This window comes from Leptonychotes weddellii, chromosome 13 (genome assembly GCF_054177405.1).
Source record: "Leptonychotes weddellii isolate Sample4059 chromosome 13, ASM5417740v2, whole genome shotgun sequence".
NCBI classification, from domain to species: domain Eukaryota; kingdom Metazoa; phylum Chordata; class Mammalia; order Carnivora; family Phocidae; genus Leptonychotes; species Leptonychotes weddellii.
Genome location: NC_138381.1, coordinates 23,637,646 through 23,656,237, shown reverse-complemented (window position 1 = coordinate 23,656,237; position 18,592 = coordinate 23,637,646). Strand labels below are relative to the sequence as shown.

The 18,592-nt window shown below is 53.0% G+C and overlaps 1 protein-coding gene across 5 annotated transcripts in view; it reads right to left on the bottom strand.

Annotated features, from left to right (window-relative positions):
• Positions 1–18,592, bottom strand: part of ZBTB7C (zinc finger and BTB domain containing 7C) — a 323,613-nt gene that overhangs the window by 97,024 nt on the left and 207,997 nt on the right. The window contains exon 1 of one of the 5 annotated variants that reach the window (XM_081801276.1): positions 8,286–10,106. The exons of the other annotated variants lie outside the window; for them this stretch is intronic. The gene's annotated coding sequence lies outside the window, so the exon portion shown is untranslated. Of the gene's footprint in view, positions 1–8,285; positions 10,107–18,592 lie in introns of those variants that run through there. 5 annotated transcript variants of the gene reach the window in all.

The following is an 18,592-nucleotide window of genomic DNA, read 5'->3' as shown; positions in this document are numbered from 1 at the left end:
GCCCGCTTCCTTTTATTGCAACTTCTACCCTTCTAGAATTTCTCATTCTCTGCAGGTCCAGGCCACAGAGACATTAATCCCTATTCAAATGAGCCTTAAAGGTTCTTCCTTCATTAGAATAAAAAAAAAAATTTCTCAAACACCCCAAAGCAGGGCTCTCATGTCCTAGCAGTAAGCAGTGCAAGCATTCACCAGGAAGGGAGGGACAGGGCTCTGGGCCTCACCTGGCCTCTCTTGTTGGAAGGCAGAAATGCGACCCTGCCTTCCCTCCTCCTCCTCCCTGCAACAACAGCTTTCATAAACAGTGATTATTTCAGTCTTGGAGCACAGCTGTCCTGTGAATTGACCAGTTAGGGTTATGGGGTGGGAGCCAAGGGCTGGAGCGTGGAGCTCAGATCTCCGAGGAAAGCAGCCCTCCCCTGCCCTCCTCCGCTGGCCTGCTCCATGCAGGTGGGAGTTGAAGAGGAGGGCACGTCTCTGGCTGAGACCAGGGATGACAGAAGCATTTTCCCAGCAGCCAGATGAGGGCAGAGCCCTAGTGCGGGGAGGGTCAGGAGGCAAAGCTTGCAGACAGGGTTGGAGGTGGGGTCGCCCTCCCTACCTACGTGCCATGAATTTGGGCCTCTCCAAAACACTCCTGCATCCAAATCAAGAGCCCTGAAATTGTACCTCTGGGGATTAACCTCAGGCTGCCTCTCTGGTTAAAATGTGCTGGCATATTGAGGACAGAAATGGAATGTTAGTCAACTTGTCATCGATAGGAGATATTTGGGAAATGTCCTCTGGGAAGGTGATGCTCAGAATTGTCATAGCTCAACTTCAGGAATCATCTACTCAAGGGATCTCTCAATTTTTTTTTTACAGTTGTAGAAGCCCCCTTGTACAAAGAAAATTTTGTGCAAAAATAGACCCACACAGAACTGTTTTGGATCAGTTCAGTGAATCCCTTTAAAGAACACCAAACTAGGGGTGCCTGGGGGGCACAGTCGGTTGTGCATCTGACTCTTGGTTTCAGCTCGGGTTATGATTGTGGGTTTGTGATCTCGGAGTCATGGGATCGAGCCCAGAGTCAGGCTCTGCACTCAGCAGGGAGTCTGCTTGAGATTCTCTCTCTCCCTCTGCTCCTCCCCCTGCTCTCTCTCTCTCAAATCAATAAATAAATCTTAAAAAAAAAAAAAAAAGAACACCAATCTAATCCAACTTCTCATTTTGAAAAAGGAACTCAAGGCCCAGAGAGGTCAACCTGTGTCCTCAGTCTCCATCACAACCACCTTTCAGGCAACTGGTCTCCTCTTCAGTTCTTCCCAAGTGGGGCCTGGGACACCTGTAATCTTTTAAAAGGTTTCATAGATGATCACCTCTAGTTAGCTTTAGGAACTGCTGCATTAAGCATTGGTTTGAAGGTGAAGAGTACATTAGTAGCAGAGCCTGATCCCAGCAGCTCTTGGGGTCATACAAGCCAAAGTCGATGACAATGACTTCCCAGAAGCTACTGGAATGAATTTCTGGTACTGAGGTTTGCTTGTATTGAACATGGTGCCCCAGAATGGCCACTGAGGAGGACTTCAGTATGTTCTGGTGAACGGGTAATTTTTTGTAATCCTTGGCAGTCTTTCAAGCTAGGTGAGTTTCCCCATCACTCTCAGCTCAAATTTATCTTTGTTAGGAATGCTAGCCCCAGTCAGTCCCACAGGTATAAAAATGGGATAAAATTATTTCAGCATGGAGCTGAGCCACCAGGGGGAAATGGAGCACTCAGCCACATCAAGCAATTTTGGATGAATCGGTGGGTCTTGCCAGCAACTCAAGGCCCCAACAAGAAAGGAAGGAGGTAGGATTGCATCGTCTAGCTGCCACTGGTTAAGATGTCAGGGCTCTCCAACAGTTTTCTTTGTGGTCCCAAAGGGGTCATTCCATGGGATAAAAACATCAGGATCTCCACTAAGTCTCCACTCAAAGTCCCAAACACTGAACAACTTGTCCAGAACCACTTCCATTAGGCCTATTTCTTCCCTCCCCAGGGCCTGGCTTTCCATCAGCAGCTGTAGCTGGAGAGAGTGGGGCTGAGGCAGTGGGCCCCACGGCCAGCTCTCTGGAGCATTCGAGCATGCCTTAGGAAAACAATGAGAACACCAACCCCTGTGTCACACCGTGGGAGCCTGTAGCGTCCTGTAGAAGCACACAGGGAAAACCTCAAGAGACCTCTGGAACATGCAGAGGAACCACCAGCCATGCAGGACGACCAAGAAGTCGAGGTGGCGCTCGCTACAAGTCTGGCAAGCAAATTCGACTAAGCGGGATCCAGAATGTTTCCTGGGTGTTGCCTCTTGGGGCACACAGACCCTCAGAAGGTGTGACGGCTATAATCAAAAGGCAGATATTACCAAGTATTGGCAAAGATGTTGAGAAACTGGGATCATCATATACTGCTGGGGCGAATGTAAAATAGCACAGCTGTGAAAAACAGTGCGGCGGTTTCCCAGGAGGTAACACGTGGAGTTACTGTATGGCCCGACACTTCCAGGGCTAGGTAAACACCCGAGAGAAATGGCAACCTATGTCCACACAAAAACCTGGACGTGAATGTTCGCGGCAGCATTATTTATTAGAGTATAACATGGAAACAACCCAAACATCCATCCACTGAGGAATGGACACATAAAATGTGGTCTATCCATATAAGGAATATCATTCACAGATAAAAAGCAATGAAGTACTGATATAGACTACAAGTGGATGAGCCTTGAAAACATTATGATGGGGCGCCTGGGTGGCTCAGTTGGTTAAGCGACTGCCTTCGTCTCAGGTCATGATCCTGGAGTCCCTGGATCGAGTCCCGCATCGGGCTCCCTGCTCGGCGGGGAGTCTGCTTCTCCCTCTGACCCTCCCCCCTCTCATGCTCTCTCTCTATCTCATTCTCTCTCTCAAATAAACAAATAAAATCTTAAAAAAAATAATAATAAAATTAAAAAATTTAAAAAAGCTGAATGGGGCACCTGGGTGGCTCAGTTGGTTAAGCGACTGCCTTCGGCTCAGGTCATGATCCTGGAGTCCCGGGATTGAGTCCCGCATCGGGCTCCCTGCTCAGCGGGGAGTCTGCTTCTCCCTCTGACCCTCCCCCCTCTCACGTGCTCTCTCTCTCTTTCAAATAAATAAATAAATAAATCTTTAAAAAAAGAAAAAAAGAAAAGAAAACATTATGCAAAGGGGAAGAAGTCAGTCATGAGAGGCCACATATTATATGATCCCATTGATATGAAATGTCCAGCGTAGGCAAATCTATTTAGAGACAGAAGTGGATGATTGGTGTGACCTAGAACTGGGGAGCTAAGAGGAAATGGGGAGCGGCTGCTAAGTAGGTACCGAGTTCTGTCTAGTAGGATGAAAATGTTCTAAAACCGATTGTGGTGATGGTTGCACAAATGTGAAGATACTAAAAGCCATTGAATTGTACAACTTTAAATGAGTGAATTATATGGCACGTTAGTTATATGTCAATAAAGCTGGTATTTTTAAAAACCTAGAAAATCTCCAGGTATCTAGGTTCTGCTTACCAGATGCATCCTCTGCTAGACTTCCCCAAGGCTTAAGGAAGGCAGGTACCAACAAAAGCTGGGGTCACCATCCCCTCGCCAGTGGCCTTTACCCATAACTTCACAAAGACCAACGGGCCAACCTGTTAGCTCCAGAAACAGCTTAACAGAATCGTCAGCCAGAATCCATAGCCCAAAAAGCAGGAGCCCTGGGAATAGGAGTGTGCCAAGTTCGGTTCTATGATATCATTTGGGAGGGTCACGTGTACATTTGCTTCTGGTTTGTATCTAATTTGAAAAAGCCGACGTAGATCGTGTACTGTATTATTAGGCAATTTTTCCAGTTTGGAGTCTCAGTGTTGCTCCACTCCTTTCGTTCAGAGGATGAACTCACTTCTCTGCTGATGCAGAACATCCTACCCCAGGTTGCTGCCCTAGGAGGGGCAGGCTTTTGCCCATGCCAACTTTCCTATTCTGTCCTCCATGCAGATGCGAGCCAGGCCACCGTGGGGGAAGAGCTCTTACCCCTTAGGGGAAGCTTCTCTTTCTCTAGCTGGCCTCCTGCGTGGTGGAGGGGGCGCAGGGGTGACTATGAGAGGGAAGGGGGCCGAGTCTTCTTCCAGGCCAGGCACCGATGGAGGGGGGCCTCCCCACGGAACAAAAGAGTTCAACAGAAGACAGCCCACATTCCTCTTTTTCTAAACACAGGCTCAAGATGTGCCGAGGGAAAGTTAAATTATGTGGCAATTTTCAAAGTCATCCACTGAAGATAAACTCTCCCTTCAAAGGAATTACTCATCTCGCTCCATCATAATACCTCGGGGTCTATCACTGTTCAAATTTATTAAGCAATGACATGCAGAATGTATTGTATAAAGGACCCGTTTCATCACTCCATTCACCAAGCTATTTTTTTTGTGTGTGTGCTAAGTCATGAGAAGTCCAACAAGTTAAAAATCAAAACAAAAACTAACAAGTACGCATGTGTGCGTGTGCACACATACCCACACACAAATGGGAAAAAAATCCTTCGTGGAAGTTACTATGAGGGGGGCAGCTTCAGAAAGGAAAAACACAATCTCTGACTAATATGAAGGAGACTCCAAATTGCTCTTGGCAACAATCTCTCAGCCCCAGATTCCCCTCCCTCTATTCATCTCTGCATTTCCCAGCCAAAGGAAAATAAACTGAACAGCTCTCTCCCTGGCCCAACCTGTAGGGCTGAGCAAGGGCTGAGCAAACAAACATCCCCGTGCAATTATACACCTGTGTAATTGCTGCAAACACAGGACAGCCAGTTGGGTGCTCACCGCACTTACCAGGCTGGTTATCTCAATATCAGGAGAAAATGCCTTTATTCAGGCACCGTGACATCAAAACGGAATGCAGTATGATCTTGTGACCCCCAAACACAACAGATTTTTAAAAGGGGGGCAGAGGGAGAAGGAAGAAGAAAAAACTGTCCTCCTGGAAGAGTCGGTATCAGTTCCAAGGAAGGAAGGCCCCAGAACATCACTCAGATGGGTTTAGCTTCAAGGCAAGATTTAGCAGTTTACCTTCCTCACAAAAGTGAGAGTTAATTTTAGAGGGAGTGATCTTAAACCTATTACACCATTCAAGATGGAAGGAGAGTTAATAGGCCAAATGGACTAGAATATTTACGGTTGCTCTGTCTCAAAGATTCATCTGCCACCAGTTTATTAGGACAGATACGTCAGGTCAGCTAAAATGGAGATGGACAGGAGCATCAGGAAATGGCCCTGATGTGGGGGTACAAGCCGGGGGGACAGGGTCTTTGCCACTGAACCCTAAAACGCCCTGGCAGGCTAGTATGGCCAAGAGACACGGCTTCTAGTGCTGGCTTTGTCACCAAGTCCTGGGAACACGGACAAGCCTCCCCAGTGGTCAGATGAGGGCTGGGAGTCGCAGCTCCAGCCCTGTGTGTGTGTGGAAAGCGCCACCCCGGCCACGGAGAAGGGGCTGATGCATCAGGACGGTGATGCTCTGGGGGCAGTTCCCAGCCCTGCTGGCCCTGCTCCAGAGAGGGGCCAGTCCTCCTGGAGGCTGCACAGCTTGTCATCTCCAGCTGGGATGTGCCAAAACTAAAAGCTCATCTCGGAACCCACAACCGTAAACTGATCACCAGAGCCACAGGAGTTCAGAAAGCTGCCTGGATACCGTGCCCACTCCACAGCGTCCTCTTGAGCCACGGCTGAGTCCTTGTGTCTGCAGCATGGGGACAGCTCATCCTTCCAACTGCCCACCCCCCTCTTCGCCCAGGCCTCCCGCCACTTCTCCTTCTCCCCTGTATTGTCTCATTAAATCCACTCAATCAAAATAAATAAATAAATCCACTCAATCCCCACTGAAGGATGTATTACTGCTATTCCCATTGACAGAGTGCAGGGACCAGGTCAGACTTCACTTACTGAAGTCCTTAGCACTTAGCATGGTGCCTGGAATCACACATTAGATAATACAGTAGTTGTTGAATAAATGACTGATTGGTTGAGTGGAAGGAAACTAAGGTTCAAAACAGTTACTACTGTAACGCTTACATATTATTTTGTGTTGTGCTAGAATTATATCGGGGGATTCCTGCCTCCCCAACTGGAGTATAAGATTCTAAAGGATGTGTGGTATAATGGGCAGCTTTGATTCCTGGCTCTATCATGGATAAGCTGGACTTAACCCCATTAAGCCTCAATTTCCTCATCTGCAAAGTGCGGCTAGTGGTTCATATCTGACAGGTGATGGCGGTTACAGGAGATAACGTGTGCCAAGCACAGTCTAGCATCTGGTCTCTGAATGTCCTATCCCCCCCTCCCTGCCCCGTAGCCTCGTAGCCTCTCTGGTTTACTCCCAGCACCACCGTGGCAGGATAGGCCTTGAGCTCTGCGCGACCTCCTGGCCTTTGGTCTTCCTCCTTCAAGGTCCTGCCCCAATACCATTTCTGATCAGAAGCCCTTCTTGACTCTCTGGCTGCTGAAATGCCTGTGCTCAGATTCCAAAGGGGCTCTCCTGGCAGTCAGTGGAGGACAGCCTACTTGCCACTTAGTTTCACTGTTCTGCAAGCCTCATCTCTCTGTGTGGATGCCCCAAGGTGGGGGCTCAGGACTGAGTTTTGTCTGCATCTCCCCAAGGTCTCGGAGGTGCTTGGTGGGATCCAAATCTACCAATTTCATGACGTTCTGGAACCCAGGCTGGTGTGGCACTGGTCCCACGGTTCTGGGTAAGGAGCACTGGATTCAGCCGGACCCCTGGGCCCCAGTCTCTCCTCAACTGTAAAATGCAGATGATGAAGACACCTGCCCTAAAGTGTGGTCGTTTGGGAGAGTTTAGGAGACTGGCAGACACCAGCCCCAATAGACAGAACACTGGCTGACCCCGGCTGTTGTAGGGGCGGGGGGATGGCTTTCTTCTCCCTTTCAGCCCAGGTTAGGCTTTAAGGACCGAGGGCCACAGCCGGGTTACTTTCCTTTCCTGGAGATCTATCCAGAGAAAGTTCCTGACCCTTCTAATCCCCCAGGACATCACAGGGTGAAGGAGTGGAGCTTAAACTTGAACCTGGCAGGGCCTTCCCCTTCCCTCCCACAAAACATTTTATCAACTCTGGAGAAAACTGCCTGATTGTTTCAACCGCTTCCTTTACATTTTCAAAATTCTGCATTGAGAGGGACTGGAAGGGGTATGCCAACAGTCTGCCAACGAATCGTGGGAACGGGGCTGCCCCCGGTGCAGCGAGGCACCAGGGGTCCAAAGAAAGAGCGCAGTCGTCCCCGGCCCACCTGCCCACAGCCAGGACAACAGAAGCCAGAAACTCAGGCGGGCAACCGAACCGGATGCACCCCGGAGCCCTCAGCACAGGCACGCGGAAAACTGTGCCCGCACTCGGGACGCTCGGCGCGGCACTCTCCGCAGAGTGCTTCCGCGGCCAGTCCCGCCGCCCGCCGCCCGCCGCCCGCCGTCGCGCCCGCAGCAGGGAAGCCGGCGCCGGCAGGGGTGGGGGCGCACACAGCCGCTCCCGGCCATCCCGGGGGCTCCGAGACCCCCGTTGGCCTCCACAGCCGGAGGGAGTCGTCCTGCCCACCCGGCGCAGGCCGGAACGCCGGGAAGGGTCCCCCCGTCCACCCAGCTCCGGCCGGCGGTTCGAGCCCGGGGATCGCGACGCGACTCCCTCCAGCTCGCCCAGCGACTTCTGCCAGTCCCCAGTTTCATTTCAGCCCCTGTCCGGACCTCGACTTCTGCCCCGAGTTGTCATGGCTTTTGTTTCCCCCCCAAGTTTTGCATCTGACACCGGGGAAGCCCGAGCTTTTTTGGAGGGAGGGCATTTAAACGATCCGTGTCTGTCCGCCACTCCCTTCCGGAGCGGCCCTCGCGCCTCGCTGTCCCCTCTTCTCCGCCACCGAAGGCTGCCCGCGGGGGCGGCGGGGCACGGAGCAAGCCAGGAGAGTTGCGCTACGGAGTTCCAGACTCCCTCCTGCGTTCGGCCGGGAGGGACACGGCCGCGGGCCCCGCCGTCACCCCGGGGAGGGGGGGGTGGCAGCCCCGGTGTCCCTGACACGGCACCCTCGGTCCGGCCCCGGCGCGGGTTTGAAGTTGAACCGTCGCCGCCACTCCTATCCCGCCGGTGGGAGCGCACGCCCGGGGGCCAGGGGGTTCCCGCAGCAACCCCCCCCCCCACTCCGCCGCCCCGCCGTCCCATCTCGGGCCCCGCTCCCAGCCGCCCAGGCCCGGCCGCCGCACACCCACCTGGCCGCCCCGGGGGCGCCGCGCTCGTGCCTGGGCCGTGTCCTGAGCGCCGCCAGGGTCCGGGGCTGGGGATCCACGCGGCAGCGCTGCTCAGGGGAGCCTGCCGCAGCCGGCGGGAGGTTGTCATTGATTCGTGCTGGGCGAGTTAAGCCATTCCAGGAGTGGTTTTGAGAGAGCACTCCCACCCCTCCCTCCAACCAAAGTATTTGGCAGGCAGCCCCTGTCGTCCACCTGTACTGCTAAGCGCGGGACAAGGACCAACTTCACCAGCGACGCTCTGTGCTTCACTTTATAACACGCAAATGAAGCTCTTTTGTAAAGGTAAAGCAGAAATGAAAGCAAGGGTGGTGGAGGGATTCCCCCCGGCCCCGGGCCTCCTCGTTTATTTATTTTTCCCTCTAATATTTCACAAAATACCTTACCACTTATCTCAAATCAGGGCAGCTTTTTATTATTGTTGTTTTACTCAATTCTGCGTGTCTTTTATTTTTAGAGGCAATTTTATTTCCATTTGCCTGAAACCTAAGTCCAATAAAATTACTAGAATTATGTTTTCTTCTCTGAGGGTCTTGAGTGTAACTTCACCAAATCAAACCCTGCATGGGGACGCATTCAAGTGGCAAATAAAAAAAGAGGAAAGTGCAGGAAGTACGAGGCTCAGAACCGCAGCTCCCTCCCCCGGTGATGTCCAGCTGGGCTTGGCCCACAGGGATTGGGGAGGCCTGAGGTGGGGGCACCCACTGCCAGGACGCCCCCGCCACAAACATGTCATACAGGGTCTCCACTGCTTTGTTTCCATTCTAAGACTGACTCAGAAATGCCAACCAGAGATCCAACAGTCCACATTTGGGGCCAACCACCAATCACAGAGAGGTGTGGCTCCATCACCCTCTCTCAAGCTGTTCCTTAAAGCCACACACTATACCCTTTTTGAAAATTGCCAGCTGGGGAGGCTCCTGCCCCAATCCTCCCTCTTTCCCCTGGAACCGTCTTTCACCTGGGGGGGAAATCCTCATTAACCCCTTGCTGTCTAGGCTGGCTCTCCTCAGAAACGGGGAAGGAGCCAAGGGGAGCTCTTCTTCCCTGGTGATCAGCGGCCCCCTGTGCCACAGAGAATCAGCACAAAATGAAGACCAATCAGAGTTCTGGCCCTCTGGGGCCTCTGCCACTAGTCCAAGGGCAGGCCCCTAGCCGTAAAGCACCCCAAAGCCAAAGGTGAATCCCACAGGTCGGTCAGCCCATGAAGGTCAAGAACCCCAGGAAGACAGTTCAGACTAAAATATCTCCTCCAACAGGTGCCCCCTGCCTAAAATTCCAGTGTTAGTGATTCATTCCTTCATGGGGCACGCCCTGCAGAAAGCCTGTGCCAGGCAGGCAACATTGCTTCAGGAAGTCAGGAAGGGTCTCTCTCTGTGCTTCTAAAGCTGTAAATACCCATGGGGGCAGGGCAGGAATGAGTTGGCCAGGCCCTCCTTGCTCTGGTGGGAGGGTCATGGATGGCAGTGTGGACAGACAGAGCCAGGGAGGCACGGAGCACGAGTGCGGAGGGGTTGCAACATCAGGGAGTCAGTCACTGACGTTCAGAAGGAGAAGCACTTAATTGGGGCAGGTGGACAGTTTCCAAGATTGGGTGACTCCATAGCTTTTTATCAAAAACCAGGTATTCCCGGAACACCCAAGCCAAAGAATGAAAAGTCAAATCCCTTTGTCCACAAAGTCACTAATTAAATATCCAATCATGTGGAACTCCATACTCCACCCCCAGACCCGGTAGGTGAAAGTGCCAACACATGACCTGGATGGAGTCGGTATCAATCCAGAAGTGTTTGTCGTGTACCCATAAGGGGTTTACCTCAATGGTCTGGGTGGAGATGGGGTGGGAGGGTGCAGAGGGGTGCCACCCTCAGAGCCTCATGTCTTGTGGGGAGATAAAGCACAGGGGTTTGTCAGTGTGGGGCAGGGTACCTGCAGCCCTGCGCAGGGTCCTTAAGGAACAACAGGGTGCTAGTTCTGCAGAGCAGATAAGGAGCCAAGAGCAGACACGAAGACAGGGCTCATCGGGAAAGGGCTGTGAGAGGTGGGCCGGGCAGGTCTGGACGTTTGTGCTGCTGTGAGCAGGAGGGCATGTCAGGTGCCGGAGTGAAGGCTTGGGGAGGGGGCAGCTGGCCAGGTTTAGAAGGCTCTCCCAGGGAATACAGCATCAGGTTGGGGTCTGTGTGGTGAAAGCAGTTTATGGATGCAGCTTCAGGCTGAACGAGAGAATGCAGGGCAGGGCCTGCTTTGAAGGGAGGGAGGGAGGGAGGGAGAATTGGAGCACCTCTCTCAAACCCAGCTGGAGCTGGATGTGGGCAGAGGGGTGGTGGAGGGAGGATGCCAGGAGGGGTGGGAGAGAGTTGCGGTGCCTAGCCCAGCCTGCCCCCAGGTGGCCCCTCCTAGCAGGGCTCCAGCCCTGACCTGAAGGAGTGTCTGAGTAGGCCAGTGGGTGGTGCCAGGGCCGAGGACACTGCAGCCAAGAGCCTGGGGGGAGAGCTGGCCGCTGGCCAGCCCACCGGCTGGGTCCCGCAGTGGACAGTCAATGTCATTCCTCCCCCCTCCCTCCCCCTTAATCACTGTCTGTGTGTGCCCAGTTGGGGCACGCCCTCCGGAAGGGCGCCAGGCAAAAAGTGGGGAGCCCTACCCTACGGCCCCTCCAGCCCTGCCTCCTTGTTCTCAGTCCCTGTGCCTGGTGCCTCCTGGGAACAAGAACATAAAGGAGTCTCCGAGGGCCGGGGTGGGGGAAGGGGACTGGGGAGGCTACAAAAGCCACCCACAGAAGGGGCTCTGGGCTGGCCAGACTCTAGATCTGTTACTGTGCATTTCCTTTTGGGATGTGGCTCCTTCCTAGGCCCTCTTTAGCCCCCTCCCTCTGGCTCACCCCCCTCCTCTCCCCGCTCTTTCCCACCCCACCCCTCTTCCTGGGTCAGGTCGGTCAGAGCTCTTGGAAACAGGCTGGCTTACAGACGCCCTGCTTTTCACATCTGCCTCCAAACCCACAACTCACTCTTGTTCCAGGGAGGATGAAAGCTCCTCCTTCAACCACCCAGCATGGCTCAGAAGGCTAAACAGAAGCCCAGTGAGCACATCTGCTACCGTCTTAACTTGAAACTTTAGTGGTGCCTGGCCATTAGCTGTGACGGAGGCACGGAGATGGCTTCTGAGCGAGCGTGCGCACATACAGACTGTGTGCACGTGTATAAAGAGGTAGATAAGGAGATGAACGGTGCTATCCAGAAACAGTAATAGCTAGTATCTATTGAGGGTCTACCCCACCCACTTCATCCCTGCAACCACACCTTGAGGTAGATCCTCTTATTTCCCCATGTTACTGATGAGAAAATGGGCTCAGAGAGGTCTTACCACTTGTTCAAGGTCACGGGACTTGATGAATTGTAAAACTGGACATGACACCAGAGTCTTCAGAACTCTGGTGCCCCAAGGCTGCTTCTGGGGCTCAGCTCTGGCTCTTTGTCTAGCTCCTACAGCTGGTTCTCTTAGGAGCAGTTTGCTTTGCTGATGTGTGCCTCAGTTTCTCCAGCTGCTGAACAGGCAGGCTGATGACTCTTCCCGAACCATGAGGCTATTATTAGCCAGGAGGAGGCTGAGATGGGGGGGTGGACTGGTAAAAAACTCTGGAGCAAGTCTTCCCTAGAGAATTTGCACAGCACTGGGCTTGAGTATCACTCAAGCCGGAAACTCAGAGCCAATCTTGCTGCCTCCCTCTCACGCCAGCTCTGCACCCCACCCCTGCCAATCCATCCACCTGCGAGTTTATCCCCAAAATAGATCTCCAGTCCACTCTCTTCCTCCCACCTCTTCCACTACTGCCCTTGGCTGGGCCACTATCCCTCTCACTCTTGACCTCTGCAGGGACCTCCGCACTGGACCCCTGTTCCCACTCCCGTCCTGCTCCCTCAGCCCAGTGCCACAGGGCTGCCTGCGTAATTTCAAATGTGGGCTGGTTGCATCACAGGGCACTTAAAATGCGATCCAAACTGTTCACCATGGCCCATGAGGCTCAGCAAAATCCCTGTTCCTCTCTCTAAGCTCACCCCTGCCTCCCGCCCCATCCTCTGGTAGGGTTCCTTTTCCTTCCTGCTGTGGGACTTTGCATGTGTGGATTCCTCGACCAGACACACTCTCCCTCTATGTCAGGTCTTGCAGAAACATTACCTTCTCAGACAAGTCTTTCTTGACCACCACAGACAAATTAGAAACCTCCCCCACCGTCATCTATTTCAGACCCTCTCTCAAAGCACTCAGACCACTTGCATACTTTTATTTAACTGCTTGCCTACTGGATTGTTTTTTAACTGCCCCTCCCACTAGAATAGAGGCTGCTTGTGGGCAGGGACTCCATGTGTCCTTTTCACTGTGGGTACCTGGTATGCGGTAGACTCCTGGCAAATATGTGGGGGACAAAGGTTTGTTGAGAGAACCCCAGATCTGGGAAACAAGTCGAATGCATCTGGTCCTACCTCTGCCACTGCTGGGCTGTGTGCCCGTGGGGATGTCACCCGGCCTCCCAGGTCCTCAGCTTCATCCTCTGTAAGTGGGGACAATTGATGAGATGAGAGGATGACCCAGAACTTTCCCAGGTCTGGTGCTCTGCAGTTGGGTTGGCCTTCATCCTCCAAGAACTTGCAAGTGCCGATAAATGGACGGAAAGAGAATCCCGGCCATGCTATACTTTGGATGGCTTCGAGAAGGCTTTGCCTCTCTTGTCCGTCCTGCTGACGTATTTTAGAGAAGTCAGCTTGTGAGGACTTTGCATGCTCAGGGCCATGACTGGCCACCACCCCCACCACACACGCCACCACGCAAGCATGGAAACTGGAGCTTGTCCAGAGCAAGCAGTTACCTAGGCGAGAACCAGCACCAAGTCAGGACTGATCTTCCGGGGGCGGGGAGGGGGGGGTCATTCCAACCCAGCAGCCGTGTGCCCGCAGCGCACCAGGTCTGAGACCCAACCTCCAATGATGTCAACCTCTACACATGCGGTGCTTTAACTTTCTGTGGCTTTCTTAAACCTGTTACCCTTCTTGGCCTTCACAACAACCCTGGAGGGCAGACCCCGAGAAGGGATTTTTGTTCCCACTTTGCGGATGAGGAAACTGAGACCCAGATTGAAAAAGTGAGTGAGTGGCAGAATGGAGACCTTTGAAATCAAAGAAGAAAAACTCTAGTTTTCCTTCTATATATATATGGACATACATTTCTTTCTCTCTCTATATATGGGTATACATTTTTAAGAGATTATGACTATATATGAAATATATTTGAAAAAATATACATGAAATTCTCCCCGATTAGAGAAAATCTGTGAAACAGAGGGGAGCAGGCCATTCATAATCACAGCATCCTAGATAGGAGAGCATCTGTCACATTATAGCAGGTTAGGGCTGTTAGTTCTAATCGTAGGGTTCCTCCCCACACCTCCCACCCCCGACCCGAGTCAACACAGGTTCCATCTAACACCCCACCTTGTGTTTCTTAGGTGCTCCACAAATGTTTAATTAAATTTGGAGGAAAACAGAGAGAAAACTCAACCCATCCGGCTGGAGCAAGAGGATGGCTCTTGGCGATACGCCAGCCTCTGCCTACGTGGCCCTGGAGCTTCCCTGTTCTGAGGGCAAGCCAAGCCCTCACTATCTTGAGCTCCCTGTTTGTACTATTATCAGGAGGGACTTTACTGTAATCAGAGGCTCTACCCCTTTGATCCGCAGACCAGATTTCACTGAAATGTATTAAAATGCTGATTTGAATAACAACACCAAGATCAGAGAAGGAGCCCCCCGACGGAATCTGAGCTATGCATTAACAGCCCTTCCTACGGTCACAAAGGTTATCCAGATCTGTTGGTTGCCAACGCCACACACACATTCTGCCACCATGTTTTCTGGGTGGAGGGGGCAGACCCAGTCATCCAGAACCTACTGGCAGTTTGCCAAACTCCTGGACCAAACTCTTCTACTTCTTCAAGCACACAGAGGTGATCCAGGGAAGCGGAGCTCTGTGGCCAGCTACCCCATCCTGTGGGAGCTGGAAGGTGAGAGTGGGGCCCAGAGGGGAGGCCCGCATACTTGGAGCTGCCTCCCACTTCTCAGGTGTGCTGAGAGACCAGCCAGAGCTTGTCCTGACCCCGGGCCCTCTGAGGAGAGGTGCTGGCTGAGTACAGTGTGCCCGAAGTGCTCTCTTGGGGGACGTACCCCCCACCTGGCTGGACATCAGGGAAGGGCTCAGAGTCTGGCTGCCCCTACAAGAGACAGGGTCCCAGCCCCCCGCTGCTCACAGCCTGAGGGCCCCAGGACTGTCAGGGCCTCGCCCTCCTCCCGGGTTGTACTGACACAGTCAGACACCCACAGCAGGAGGAGGGGAAAGTGCCAAGAGCTTGGGCTCCCCTGGCCAGGGCTCTGGGTGACTGGGAAGGTTGCCTCAGAGCTGGGAGCCTAGGGGAGGAGGAGGGCTCAGCCAGGACCTGGCCAAGGGGTCAGTGGGGGAAAGGGGGCAGCTCTACAGGGGCCAGGGCAGGCAGGTTCCTCCACCCTCCTCCTTCCCTTCCTCCCTCTCTCCCTTCCTTCCTTCTTTCCTTCCTCCTTCCCTCCCCCCTCTTCCCTTCCTCTGCCAGGTCTGTGGCGACTGCCTGTCTGTGGCCCCGCTACTCCAGGCTTTGGCTAGAAAGTGGTGAACACATCCACATCTGCCTGTCCTCATGGAGCTGACCTTCTAGCGGGGAAAGAACGACCAGACAACTGTCTGCCATGAAGTCAGGTGGGCGAGGCCACCATTGTCTCTCAGCCAGGTCCTTAGTGGGACCACTTTGTGGCCTCCAGCAGCCTCTCATCTCATTGAACAGAGAGACCAGGAAAGCAGGGATTATAGCTCCCAACAGAGTGAGGAGATGGGGGTGCAGGTGGGGGCGACTTGCCCAGCAGCCCCCTGCCTCCTGGCGCAGTGCTCCTGGCGCTCTCCCCTCCACCAGCGCAGTGCTCTATAGATCTAGCTACAAAGCAAAACTCTGTGCTTCTAGGGATACCTTTTTAAAGGAGGTATTTATACTCAGAAAAGTAAAAATACAAAACAAAACTAAGAACCTCAACCTAGACACACAAGTAACTCCCCTGACATGAAGTGACAACCCCTAAGACAGGAGGCTGTCGGGCTAGACAGCCTGGGGAGCTGAGGGCCGGCTGTGCTGGCCACAGACCCTGGCCTCGACCCAAGTTCTCTTTAGTGAGCATGGTGAACGTTGGCCTGTCCCTACAGGGTCCCCGCAAATGTGTGAGGGCCCCATTACCCAACCAGGTCATTGGCACGCTTTGGGCATAACAAATACTTGCTGGAGGTCCGTGGGTCCTTTCTCGGGTGTCTGACCAGGAGGAGGAAGGGTGATGATGGGGATGGGGAAGATGAGGGCAGGACTGTGTGTGTGTGCGCACAGACGTGCATTTGTGGGTGTGTGTGGGTGTATGGGGGTGGGTGTACTGCACAAGAGGACCGGTGGTTGGAAGGGTGGGCTGCCGAGCTGGGTGGGGGAAGGGGCGTGCCCCAGAAGCTTCTCTGTGGGAGGAAGCAGTGAACAGGTTCTGACACCTGCCCGCAAAGCATCTGTTCTAACTGGCTCTGGCATGCTCAGGCAGAGGGTAGCCTCGCACCTAGTGCTGGTCAGCATGCCCCTGCCAGGGGCTACTGGGTATGACCAGGACAGCCCACAGCCCTTCCCCAGGGCCAGACAAACTAGCCCAGTGGGAGGGTCAGCACAGTGACCTTCACCATACTGTGAGGGTGGCCGGGACCTTCTCTTCGAAGCTGGCATTTTCCATAGGTCAAGGTTAGGCTTGTAGGGTGGATGGAGAACAGGGCAGGACTGAATGGCCACGGTGAAGATCAAAACAAGGGCCTGGCCTCCTACAAGGACCTCATCAAAGAAAAGACTCACTGTTAACCCCCCGAGGACAGGAAAATAATCATAATTATGGTAACCGCAAGCATTGTGCTGAGAGCTTTGCATCGTGTTATTTGGTTCAATCCTCAACAACAAACTATGAAGTCAGTACGTGATGACTCCCCTTCCACAGAATGGCAGCTCAGAGTCAGGATTTGAACTCAGGTCATGCTGACCACCTCTAAGACTCACTTTTAATCCTGGGGAACTGCATTAGGTCGCTGAGAGGGTTTCGGGGTTTCGAGTGGAGTGGGAGAAACCGGAGTGAGACAGTGGTAAGAGCAGGGCTAACGCCTCAGACCAGGCCGTCGACTGGGGCTGTAGGTGCCATTTGGCGTATCTTGAAGGGGACGCTAAATGGCCATCTGCCCAGCCCGGTCAGCAGGCTCGCCGGTTCTAGGACAAACGCAATCCTGGAGTCTTTGCCAAAGAATTTGGGCTTCGTGGCTGAGAAGGAAAGGGGCTACAGCCCGGGTTGTGTGCTGTGTGGGAGTTCGGGGTGCTGTGGTCAAGGTAGGATGTGGGTTTCCGAACCTCCGCTAGAGTTTCTGGGCAATGCGAATTCCTGGGCCCCGCTGCAGGCCCACTCAATCAGAATCTGAACCCCCAGTCTCCGTGCTCAGACTCTCAGGGGATGCACGCTGATGTGGCAGAAGCAATGGTGGCTGGTGGCTGGCAACTGGGTGGTGTGGCCTTGCTGAGTCAGCGCTGGGATGCGTCACTGTCACTCGTCCTTCAGGTGTGTGTAGGGGTTGGGGGCGGGGAGAAGGAAGAGGTCTTCCAGCGGCTGGATTGCATCTGCATTAAGCACGTGTGGCACAGCTGCATAGAAAGCCAGGGAGTGCCCGCACCAGTGTGCAGGTGACTGTCCCTACTCTCGGACACTCGGACTCTTCCCTCTTAGGGATAATGTGGGCATGAACATCCTTGTGCATACCTGCCCCCTGTTGTGGGCTTCTGCCTTAGATCAGGAAAAAAAGGATGAGAGGGGCATGAAGACTTTTATGGTTCCTCACAGAATAGTGCTGTACTGCATTTTCCGAGAAAGGTTGCACATTTGGGCTGACACCTGCAATGTTCAAGAGTGTCAAGTTCACCACAGCGCTGCCAGCATCCCCCCGCCCCCATCATTTAAAGATAAGGAAACTAAGGCTGCATTGTTGAAGTGACCAGTGACCTGTCCAGAGTTACATACTCAGTCAAGGCCAGGACCGGGGCGAGAACCCAGAGGCTTCTCATTCAGGGGGCAGGATGTTTCTACCGGGCAGGAGGGAAAAATCAAGTCTGGCACGTCATTCTCTGACCCCCCACTCCTCCCTGCCAGTTCGGACTTTAGCAGTGCTAGGAGCTCACGTTTCAGTTGCATTGTTTTTCTGCCTCTAAAACTGGGCCTCTCCCGTCTCTGTTCAAGTTCCACATCCTCCAGGAACTGTCTGATCCCTCCGAGGAAGCCATCACATACTTGAACCGTGGGTTAGATGTCAATACGCAGGTGGGGAAGAAGTGGGACAAAGGCGAGGTGACAGCCCCGGGGAAGGACGAAGGCCAGCCAGACTGGCCAGAGCAGTGGGAATTCCAGGAGGAAGATAAGATGGGAAGGAGCTGGGGCCCAGCACGCCAGACAAAGGAGTCCAAATATGGGGGGCACTTGAGAGCATGCCTAAGCTGTCATCTGTTGCTACTGGGACATGGCTTGTTTCCGTAAGAAAGTTCTTACATTAGCAGGGGTCCTTACCAGGGTGTCTGTGGGGTGCAGCGGGAGGGGGGGAGCTGGTTTCAGAGGATTCACAAACCCTCAGCTAATCAGTATGCAACATTGTATGAGGATGTGAGCATGTTCCTTTTTCTGGGAAGACAGCCCAGAGAGCTTAACAAATTTTCAAAAAAGTTCATGACCCCCCCCCCCCACAAAACTTCAAAGAATAAAATGTAGATGAAAGGTGGAAGTCATTGAGAAATAGAAACAGTTTGTTGTATAAAATATATATATATATATATACACCCATGGAAGGAGAGTGGAAATAATTACAGGTGGTCCTTTTCAGATAGGCAGATGAGAGATGGATGGATGGATGGATGGATAGATAGATGAAAGAAAGAAAGAAAGAAAGAAAGAAAGAAAGAAAGAAAGAAAGAAAGAAAGAAAGAAAGAAAGAAGGAAGGAAAGGGAGGGAGGAAGGAAGGAAGGAAGGAAGGAAGAAAGGAATCTACGTTTAGCGTTTAAACAGATACTGTAAAGAACCAGGGTTTTTAACATCTAAGTTTCTTATTTTCCACTGCGCACCCACAAGCCAGGGGAGCAGGCAGGAGATGGTACGACTGGTGC